This window comes from Myotis davidii, unplaced genomic scaffold (genome assembly GCF_000327345.1).
Source record: "Myotis davidii unplaced genomic scaffold, ASM32734v1 scaffold456, whole genome shotgun sequence".
Taxonomy (NCBI): domain Eukaryota; kingdom Metazoa; phylum Chordata; class Mammalia; order Chiroptera; family Vespertilionidae; genus Myotis; species Myotis davidii.
This window is the reverse complement of record NW_006287375.1, coordinates 1,667,948-1,678,668: the sequence shown is the minus strand read 5'-3', so window position 1 is coordinate 1,678,668 and position 10,721 is coordinate 1,667,948.

Below are 10,721 nucleotides of genomic sequence, written 5' to 3'. Positions count from 1 at the left end.
CATTATAATCCACAAATGAGTGAGATCATGTGAGATTTATCTTTCTCTGACTGGCTTATTTCGAATAGCATAATGCTCTCCAGTTCCATCCATGCTGTTGCAAATGGTAGGAGTTCCTTCTTTTTTACAGCCGCGTAGTATTCCTTTGTGTAGATGTACCACAGTTTTTTAATCCATTCATCTGCTGGTGGGTACTCAGGCTGTTTCCAAATCTTAGCTATTGTAAATTGTGCTGCTATGAACATAGGGGTGCATATATCCTTACTAATTGGTGTTTCAGATTTCTTGGTATATATTCCTAGAAGTGGGATCACTGGGTCAAATGGGAGTTCCATTTTTAGTTTTTTGAGGAAACTCCATACTGTTCTCCACAGTGGCTGCACCAATCTGCATTCCCACCAGCAGTGCACAGGGCTCCTTTTTCTCCGCATCCTCACCAGCACTTGTCATTTGTTGATTTGTTGTTGATAGCCATTCTGACAGGTGTGAGATGGTACCTCATTGTCGACTGCACAATATCTTTATTCCTTAATAGCCATCGTAATTTCTGTCTCCAATTTTTCCCTTCCCACTCTCTCCAGAACCTACTCCAATAAGGCTTTTGCCCACACCATCCCACCAAAATAGTGCTTGTCAAGATCATCAAGTGACCTCATGTTGATCATTACAATGGTTAGTTTTTAGACCTCCTCTTACCTGACCAGCAACATTTTATGGTATTGATCACTCTCTCCTTCTTGGTGTACTTTTTTCACTTGGCTTCCAGTATACTGTACTCTTTTGATTTTCCTTCCACCTCCCTGCCTCTGGCTGACTTGGTCTCCTCTCTCCAGCCTCCTATGTTGAAGTACCCCAGGCTCAGTCCTGGGCCCTCTCTTATTTTCTATCCACACTTACTACCTTGATGATCTCATCTATGCTCCGGGCTATAAATGTAATTTCCAATTTGAGAACACCCAAAGGCATCTCTCCAGCTCAGATCTCCCTTTTGAATTCCTGATACATATCCAATTGCCTATGAATATCTCCACTTGAATATCTAATAGGAATCTCAAAATCTATAGATCTAAACAGAGCTTCAGATCTTACTCTTTAACCTGTGGCCTTCCCTACTGTGGCATCTTGGAATTTCATGACAACGCCATCTTCTATCTGCAGGTCAAAATCTTTTTTTTTTTTTAAATATATATTTTATTGATTTTTTACAGAGAAGAAGGGAGAGAGATAGAGAGCTAGAAACATCGATGAGAGAGAAACATCAATCAGCTGCCTCTTGCACATCTCCTACTGGGGATGTGCCCGCAACCCAGGTACATGCCCTTGACCGGAATCGAACCCGGGACCCTTCAGTCCGCAGGCCGATGCTCTATCCACTGAGCCAAACCGGTTTTGGCAAGGTCAAAATCTTTGTGTTAGCTTTGACTCTGCTCTCTCACATCCAGTTTATTAGGAAATCTTATTTGGCTCTCCTTTCAAATGTTGCCAGAATCTAATTACTCACTCCTTCCTCAGTTACTACCTTGGTCTGAGCTACCATTCTCTCTCTGGACTAACCCAATAAACCTCATCACAATCTTTCTTCCTCTAACCAGCGGTTCTCAACCTGTGGGTCGTGACCCCTTTGGCGGCCGAACGACCCTTTCACAGGGGTCACCTAAGACCATCCTGCATATCAGATATTTACATTACGATTCATAACAGTAGCAACATTACAGTTATGAAGTAGCAACGAAAATAATTTTATGGTTGGGTCACAACATGAGGAACTGTTTTTAAAGGGCCAGAAGGTTGAGAACCACTGCCTAACCTAAACCCCATAGTCAGTAGCCAGAGTGATCATGTCATTGTCTATTCAAAATCCTCCAGTAATTTCTCATTTTACTCAGTAAAAGTCAAAACTCACAGTAGGCTTAAGATCCTACTTAGCTTGGCATCCCATTATCTCTGACCTTGATCTCTTCCCTCTTCTTCGCTCACTGGCCTTGCCGTTATTCTATTACCCCAGGCACACTCTGGGGTAAGGGCTTTTGCTCTGGCTGTGCTCTCTGCCTGAAATGTTCTTTCCTTAACTAACTTCTTCTCTTCCTCCATGTCTTCCTTTAGCAGGGAACCTTCTCAATGAGACTTGACCTAGCCACCAGCTTACTACTGCAGCTGTACCCATGCATGCGTGCGCGCACGTGCATACATACACACACCGCGGGCACGTCTGATTGTCCTTACCCTGCTCTGCGGTTCTCTTTTTTCTGCAGTCACCACCTGATAATATATATTTTATTTATTATGTTATTTGTTGTCTGTGTCCCACTAGAATGTAAGCTCCTGAAGGCAAAGAGCTTTGTTTTGTTTACAGGTGTGTGTGTGTGTGTGTGTGTGTGTGTGACTTCCCTCTGATAAAGCCAAATAGGAGTTTCTAAATCCTGCGGAGGCGTGACTGTCCTTCACATTCTGTGTGGAATGGGGCCCACACCCACCTCTGCATCTGTTTGTAGTCACTGACTGAGCCGCAAGTTAAGGCATCTTTGAAGACAAGTATTTGAACTATGTTCATGATAAGAATTCAAACCTAGTGGGAAACTGGTGAAAAGAGAAGTGGAAGAAGTTGGCACCTCAAGGAAAGAAACATGACACAATAAACTAAACTCAGTAATAAGGCCTGCGATTTCCAGGGGATTGGGGGTATAGTACACAGCTTCTGACTCAACCTCCCCATGAGCTCTGTCACCAGCATGAATGTGTCAGGACAGGGAAGTATGTGGATAATACTCAAAAACGCCTTAAACTATGTAACACTCAGGCCCCAAGAGCCCCGAAGTAGGATTCTACAAGAGGACAGAACACAAGGAAGAGGAGGCAATTTCTCTACCCATTTTAGAAAACAGAGGCCCTAGCAGTCTGGGGCAGAGTGGTGGTGACAGTGAAGCGTGCTGACTGGTGGGGGAAGACAGGGTGACCGGAGCAGGAGCAGGAGCCAAAGCAGAAAGACTGCAATGGATCAGGCAAAGCAGCAGGGCACACAGAAATAGCATCTGTGGCAGCAGCACCGGTGTAAGCAGTATCCTGAGGGAGAGGGACTGGGGCCCAGGTGAAGCAGCTGCGACCGTGTGGGGGGACGGAGCGTGCTACAGCAGCCCGTGTCAACAGTGGCATAGGTGTGATGCCAGGTTGGGCAGCAGAGGCGTGGCTCAGAGCCAGACAGAGCCCAGATCGAAGTGAAAACAGCCACACACAGCAGCCTCTCATGGTTTGTGAGATGATGTGACAACCTCCAAAACCCCAGAGCTATGTCTGTAAGAGAAAACCTCAAAAGAGGTCCAAGGTTTCAGTTCCACGTGTGAGAGCTTTCAAAGTCATGGAATTTGGTCCTCAATATTAAGGTGACTTTTTTTGTAACCCCCAAGCCAGGGAGTTCCAGGAACATTCAGAATTACAAACTTCTGACTGTCCTAGACGAAATTCTCATGCAGAAGCAAAGTTTCTGAAACATTTCTGAGAAACAAGCAAAAAGCTAATTCTGTAGGTGACTGACTTACAAGGTAAATTGAATGTAAGCTCCATAGGATCTCTTTTGTTCAAGTATGGCCTTGATCGGGAAGAAGAGCGACTTTGAACATTGGTATGAGGACTCCATGGGCAGAATTAAATGAAGCTTGGTCCTTGACCTGTAAATTCTACCACGCCTTCTTTGCCACAGAAACAGCCCTTCTTCCCTGTTTAAGAAGGTCAGGCCCCGTTTGCCTAAGAACCTGAAAGGAGAGAGAGCCTCCTCAGGACCTTTCCTCATACCTCTCATTGTTTCTTGACCTATAGCCAGACTTCAATCCTGCCAGGCCTCAGGGGGTCAGTTATAAAATGACTTATGAGAAGGAACCAAATGTACTAAAAGAATGGCAAGATTTTTCCAATTTCAATTGATAAAAAAAACATGTGGGATGTTTGGGATCCTAAGAGTGTTGGAGCAGGTTGGAAAGAGCAGAAAGCAGGATCAGGTCAAATTTATTGACTTGGGGGCACGGAGCAGAAATTCTGGATTCCTTATGTTAGGCCAAGAAACTGAGAGTGGTTTTACCAGTTCACTTGGTTGTTCACTGACACCTAGGACCAGAAGTTCCAGAGGTGGCCAGAACCGTGACAGCACTTAATTGCCAAAGACAAGGTGGGTGCGGTTAAGGTCATGGACAGCAGAGCCAAAGTAATAACTCAGAGCAAGTCGATCCATGGAGATCTTCGGTGTTGACTAATGGCGCATGGTGTCCCTAGGTCTGAATTGGATAGGGCAGTCTACCAAAGTCTTGCTTATTTAGTATGGTAACTTAGTGACATTTACATTTAGTATGATTTGAATAAGCCTGAAACTCTAGTTGGGAGGAGCAGAAGTATGACTTGAATTACAATAGAGAGAGTCTTGACCCTTGGAACAATTCCCAGACTTGAGCCAATTCAATGAGAAAGAAACATTAATCCTCTGCCTCCTGTATGCCCCCTATTGGGGACCAAGCCTGCAATCCGGCATGTGCCCTGACTGGGAATAGAACCTGCAACCTCCTGGTGCCTGGGACAACGCTCAACCAACCAACTGAGCCACACTGGTCAGGCTATTATTATTATTATTCTTTTAAAATTAATTTTCTTTAATTTTTAAAATAATTAGTTTGCAGAAATTTTTTTTATAACTAACTTTTTGAGGTTGCTTATCCTCCTCTTTACTGGGTTTTTGTGGACTGTAATCTAATCTCCTACATTTTGTCATGTTTATTGTGTATCTTGAGTGAGTGTCATTTTTTTGTGTGAACCTTGAGTGTGGAATTTTGTGACCATTGTTGAAGTAGTGTCCCTATAGAGCAGTGTTGGATTAGTTACTGCCAGGCACCCTGGTGTTTCTCATTGGGGTCCAGCACCAGTTTAATATTAATGTCTCAGCTGGGCATTCCCTCACCGTAGGGGTAGAATAAATTCAGATTCCACATCTGAGAGAGGCTTCACTTTAGGTTTTGTTACTCAATGGGGGAGTGGGGATCTCCGTGCCAGAGTCCTGCTCAGCACAAACTTCCTCAACTCCTCTGTGATTTGACAGAGCTTTTCTACTCAGAGGAGAAACCCTTTCACAGGTCGTTGCTTTTTATGGGAAGTACTAGTATCAGTTCCATATCGCTGCTTTGAAAGGTTCAAGACTGTAGGTTATGTTCTCCTATGATTATTAAACCCCAGTCTCTACATTTGTATTCAGTAATCTGCCTTCGTATCAGTAGAAATCACAAAACAAGTAACCTAGATTCTTGTTTACAATCCCCACTTTAGAATGGACTTACCTTTCGTTTCTGACACCTGGGGAATTTTTCTCTCTTTCTTATAGGCTTCGTTGCAGATTTCATATATTTCTTTGTTTTATGCAACATTTTTCTGAATTTCAAACTTAATGTTATGAATTTTTATTATGTTTCGTCCTAGCTCAGAACCTAAATTACTTTTCCATTCAATTCTTTTATTCATAAACATAGCAGTATCAGGTTTCTCTACTCCTAAAGTTCCTTTGTATGTTTATTTTTCCTGGTTACTTCTCAAACTGTAAATTTAATTTTTACCGACCATTTATTTAGGACTTTGTAAAAGCTATCAGGAAAGTATAACTCTTAACCTTCTGCAGATAACTCATAACCTTCTGCAGATAACTCTTAATTCTAGGCAAATCTTACTCAGAACTTAAGTGAGATTCTTTAAGATAAACTTATCCCTTTATTGTAAGATCATACCCTTGTTTACCTGTGATCTCATGTTATGCCCTCTGGCTTATAAAATTTTGAATAGCAGCAATTCCTGTTTTAAGAAAATCATGGTAAAAATATTATCCATTATGTTATCTGATTTCTCTTAAACATCAAAGGGTTTATGGTAAATTTGTCCTAAAGTTAGTTCTGGAAAAGTCGATGCCCATATCAATGATTTTGTATACATTCTTATGTCAGAAATGAACAATATATGCCATAATGTAATTCATTTTTGCCTTTATTGCCAGGGAACATAAAATCTAAACCAGTGTTTATTGACAATAAAAAATTTCTGGTGCATGCTAGATAATTTCTACATACCCCCACCCCCCGATTTCCTTCATTTATTTTATATTTTTTCAAGATTATAAAAATTATGATCTAATTTTGCATGGCACTTTGTTTATAAGCTGTGATATTGATAATTCATTAAACATTGTCTTCCTATATATTATCCTAAATAAGTTTGTTTTTCCATATTTCATACTTCAGCTTTCAATTTATATATACTTGATTTTCTATACTATGCACTTTCTTTTCTCTACTAATCACAACTATTTCTTTAGATTTTATCATATGCCACACATGATCTAAGATTGCTAATATCACTTTCACTTTGCAGAAAAGTCAACAATTTGCAGTGCCCTTTTATTCTGAATTCATTTTTTTGGTTTGGTTTTGTTATTCCTCCCCCAAGGATATTTTTCCATTGATTTTTAAAGAGAGTGGAAGGGAGGGGAAGAGACAGAAAGAGAGAAACATCAATGTAATAGATACATCAATTGGTTGCCTCCCACACACAGCTCTGGCCAGAGATGTGTGGTACATGCCCTTGACCGGAATTGAACCCAGGTCCCTTCAGTCCATGGGCTGACGCTCTATCCACGGAGCCAAACAGGTTAGGGTACTCAGAATTCATTTCCTCTGATCTCATAAAGCATCTTGTTTTTTCCTTTTACAGGGCCCCTTTGCCCATGTCCCTTGATCTACCCTCTTATCACCTCTCACACTATCTCATCATTTATATCTTCTTTATCTTCAATCTTTTGATATCCACAAACACACTAAAAGCTCTCACAATACCTGAATCTTCTTCAAGAATTTCCTCAAATGTCATCTTCTCAGTAAAATCCACCTTGACCACCACCCCTTTAAAAATGTTGACCCCTCTCTGCTTTTTATTCCCATTGCTTTTTTTCTCTTTAGCATTAATCTTTGATATATATGGATAGATATATAATCATGTTTTTTATACTATTTCTCTACTTGACATGTAGTAGGCACTCAATAAACTTTTGTTGAGTGAATAACATTATTGCTTTTCAATTTTCCAATGTAATGTAAGCATAAAATATTATTAGATATCCAAGTTTGATTTAGCTTGAAACCCTCCCATTTATACCTCACACAAATATTTTTTACTTCCTGGCATGCATTTATTTCATTTAAATTATTTTTTCCGTAGTGAAACCTAAAAGGTGGGTTGTGACTATGAAAATATGTTCAGTAAACAGAATTGGCCCTGGCTGGTTTGGCTCGGTGGATAGAGCGTCGGCTTGCAGACTGAAGAGTCCCGCGTTTGACTCTTGTCAAGGACATGTACTTCAGTTCCAGGCTCTGCCCGGGCCCAGGCCCGGATCAGGGAGTGTGCAGGAGGCAACCAATCAATGCGTTTCTCTCACATCGATATTTCTCTCTTTCTTCCCTTCTCTCTCTAAAAATCAATGGAAAAATATCCTCGGGTGAGGATTAAAAAAACAAACAAACAAACAAAAACAAAAAAAGAAAATAGAATTGAATTATGGATTTTTTTCCTCCTGTCTTAATACTACCTTCTTCTAAGTGGTAATAGTTGTGGTACATAAGCCAAAATGAGTCTCTTTACACTTCTTCTTGCTTATTACATAACTAGGGTAAGTTGTCTTTTCTGAAATTAATAGCTGAGAATTGTCTATTCATTGTTCATATATTCTTTCTTGGGTCTGTATATGTTTACAAGAAGCTTATCCATTTCTAACGTTTTATGACTCATTTCTTAGCTTTCTTCTTCTCTGAGTTTCACTGAAGTACTAATGGAACAAATGGACCTAGTGTGCAGAAAAATAATAGGTCAGGTCAGCAAGCAGAGTCTACCTCATGCAGGGCCGGTTTCATGGGTGAGCAACCTCTGTCGTTGTGCAAGGTCCAACACTCAGAAGGACCCTGAACTTGGCTTACTGTTCAGCTCTTGTTGTCTTGATATTCTTAATTTTTTTTAAACAAGAAGCTCCACATTTTCAATTTGCACAGGGCAGCACAAATTATGTGGTTAATCCTGATCTTAGAACTTGGTCATTTCTAAAGCAAAGATTCTTGGTGGAATGAAGAGGTTCTGATGTCAATAAAAGGTTAAAGCTCCTCAGAAATTAAGTTTGTGTTTCAGGTTAGCCCAGGAGGCTCATAATCTCAGTCCCTGAGAAAGAGGACTTTGATCTAGAAACAGTTGTTCTAAACTGTCTGAGCTGGAGTTCCTGCTGCCCAGGCTCATATCTGCAGTGTATACCTTTAAAGGAGCAACAACAATAGAAGCCAGGAAACAATGGAGTTATTCAATGTGCCGACTAAAATGGCTTTCACATTAGAATTCAACAAACTCTCATTGTTTTGAGCGGATATTTTGAAAATGAAAGCAAAAGAATGGAAAAAGTTGTATCATACAAATACAAAAAGGAAGCTGATGTATTTTAATAATATCAGGCTGTAATACAACTAGAGATAGAGAAACATTTTGTAATGCTAAAAGGTCCCATTCCAATTCACCACGGAGATATAAATTTCAAATTTGGATGGACTTAACATGGTCCCCGCATTTAAAAGGCAAAAATTGATGCCTTGGCCAGTGTGGCTCAGTTGGTTGAGAGTCATCCTATGTACCAAGCGGTCCCTGGTTGATTTCCAGGCAGGGCACAAGCCTAGGTTGCAGGGTCAATCCCCAGTAGGGGACATGCAGGAGGCAGCCAATCAATGATTTTCTTTCATCAATGTTTCTAACTCCCTCTCCCTTCCTCTTTCTTTCTAAAGTCAATTTAAAAAACATACTTAAAAAATAAACAAAATGCAAAAATTGACATAAGTACAAGTAGAATTAGACAAAATTATAACCATAGTGGGTGATAAGAAGATACCTCTTTCAATATTGATATAATAAACAGACTTTAAAAAATGAAAAAGGTGCCGAAACCGGTTTGGCTCAGTGGATAGAGCGTCGGCTTGCGGACTGGGGGGTCCCGGGTTCGATTCCGGTCAAGGGCATGTACCTGGGTTGCGGGCACATCCCCAGTGGGAGATGTGCAGGAGGCGGCTGTCGATGTTTCTCTCTCATCGATGTTTCTAACTCTCTATCTCTCTCCCTTCCTCTCTGTAAAAAATCAATAAAATATATTTTTAAAAAATGAAAAAGGTAAAGAAGATCTAAACAATGTGATTAGCAAGCAGGTTGACTTAAAGTACATATGGTGAAAATTGTATTCACCCCTGCAGAAAACACACTCATTTCAAGCACACAAAGAACATTTTAAAAAATTGAAAAGGTGTCTAAAGCCCCTGAGGGGTAAGGCCCAAGGTGTCTACTAACCCAGAAGTGATAGGGTGGCCACAGGGTTCCATGCTCCCAAGATCAAGAGAAGCTCCTGAGGAATCTGCTCCCAGCCTGGAGAGGTTAGGTCACAGCCGCAAGATCTACTGGTCCTCAAAACCTAAAATAAGCAGATCCCTCTGCAGAACAGTGGATTCATTGGAAAAAGGAAACTCCAGGTAGTTTTCCCACCAGAAAAACAATCAAAGTGAATGTGTATTCTTTATGGCTAAAGCTAGGGACTCAAAATTATGAGGTGGATGGGGTGGGGTGGGCAGGGGCCATAATAAGGGACAGCGGGAGCTGTTCCTATAGTGAGTGTACAGAGAAAATGTCAAAGAAAAGCCAAGAAATTGGTTACCAATGGCTCAGAATTGCAACCAGCCTGATAGGCTGATATGAAAGCCTGGAATGTATCTCGCTGCTTCTGTGGAGCACAAAACTACAGACAAGCAAATAGGCTGATGGGGAAAACCCAGAATGGAATATGGAAATTATGGGAATAGGAAAGAAAGGACAAGGTTTATGTCAGTTCCCAACTCCTCTTCTCCCAAGGAAAACATCCGAAGCATTTTCAAATTTGCTGGATGCCAAAGCTTATAGTAGTTATTTCTATTTGGGGTTGGTTTTTTTTTATATGTTTATTTTCTAATGTATTTGTTTTTTGGTCTGTACTGGCTTACAGTTCTTCCGTCAGTCTCCATGATTGATATGGATGTTCCAGGAACAGGGCATGCTGATTGCGTTTATTCATTGTACCCTCCTGGGTGACATCTATAACCATTATCCAGATTGGTGGTCCAGAACAACCTGTTTTTCCCAAGACTGTACGTTGAAACAATGTGTTATACCAAGAAGAAGAAAAACACTTGGTTTTCTCATAAAAGATTTAATATGTAGATTCCTGTCCACTGCTGCTTCCTTGTTCAACAGTCCTGACATTGGTAGAAGTCAGCAGTGTTTGGTATACTTACTATGGACAACTGAGGCTTAAACAGGAGAGTAACTGTCATTAGTGTCATACTGCAGTGGTTCCTAAATTTTGCTGTATATTAGAATCACCTGGAGGGATTTTTTTTAAACTTCCAATACCAAATTAATTTTCTTGTATATATTATCTGAGACTTTACCTTTTGTCTTCCTGCACCAGCTTTTGTTAACAGTAAAATCTCTTTAACAGCAGAACTTATGACATTTATGTTTTAACCACAAACCTGATTTAATTTTGTTCTATTCTCTGGGTTAAAAGAATTTAACATTGCATACTTTGTCCTTTTGCTATAGTTTCCTCATTTACCTCTCAGTTGACTGAAAGTGAAGAACTCATGGGAATTATATTCCCT